Below are 1,128 nucleotides of genomic sequence, written 5' to 3' on the forward strand. Positions count from 1 at the left end.
CCGAGCGCCCGACGAAACACGCGCTCTCACCAGCTAACTGCGGGAAAAAAATGTTTTTCTAACTGATTTCTTTTCTCAGTACAGAACTAGGCAGGACGCCGCACTGACGCTGCGGCCAGCGAGGGACCTTCCGCAGGGCCCGGGACGGGGCAGCGCTCGGGGCTGCGCCGCGCCGGGAACAGCGGCGCTGCTAAAAGGCGGTAGTAAGCCCTGAACGACCATGGAAGCCAGCGCGCACCAGGGAGAGGATCTTCGTGGAGAGAGCGGAGCTAACGGGGACGTGCAARCGCAGCAGTCGCTCCGGCAGCTCAGCCGGTGTCTAAGGCACGCTTAGAGCCCCGTCACGGGTGCTGTTCCTCCAGCACCGGGCGGAGGGGCAGCCACGCTTGTCCTCCGGACTGCTGGGCTGCAGCACCGCACTRCCTGGCAACAGCACGCCTTTTGCTTCCCGCAGGAATTCTGAGGTTTAAGGAATTCATTCCTACCCTCGGCCCGGATCTGGGGTGTCCAGCGAGGTTCACCGGACGCGGCGGCCCGGGAGCACCTCGCCTCCGCGCGGAGCCGGCGCGCACCCGAGGGAGCCCTGCGGCACGCCGACCCCACGGCCGCCTGCCACGCGTGAGGCTCGGGCTGCCGCCTTTCGCTTAAAATTACAACAACGCGCTTGTGAGAAATTTTTAAAAAYGCAAAATACAAAAAAGCAAAAAATAATGATAAAAAGCCCCGAACTGCTGTGCCCGCGTTTCAGTCCCGTGGGAGAGGAGGCAAAGCCGCGGGGCAGTGGCCAGCGGCAGCCGCGCCGCTGGGCGCGGGGTGCTGCGCTGCGCGGTGCTGCAGCGCGGAGCGCGGAGCGCGGCCTCGGCGCCGGCCCGGGCCCGGCCGCGCAGCCCCGCGGCTCCGCCGCCGCGCGCAGCGCGTTTTACCCCGAGCCCCGAGCGTTTAGGTTCACACTGTCTTCTGAAATCTGTCTGCGCACGGTACGAACACTGCCAAGCATTAACCTGAGTAAGCGACCTCCAGTGTGCAGAATCTCTGCTTTGCTTTCGTCCCGCTCTAGCAAATTGATCCGGTTACCTAACACTGCTTACTGATTTTATGCAACCAGAACGCAAGAATTCATTTTACCTG

Source organism: Rhea americana, unplaced genomic scaffold, assembly GCF_003343005.1.
Source record: "Rhea americana isolate MKP2758 unplaced genomic scaffold, rheAme1 scaffold_20, whole genome shotgun sequence".
NCBI classification, from domain to species: domain Eukaryota; kingdom Metazoa; phylum Chordata; class Aves; order Rheiformes; family Rheidae; genus Rhea; species Rhea americana.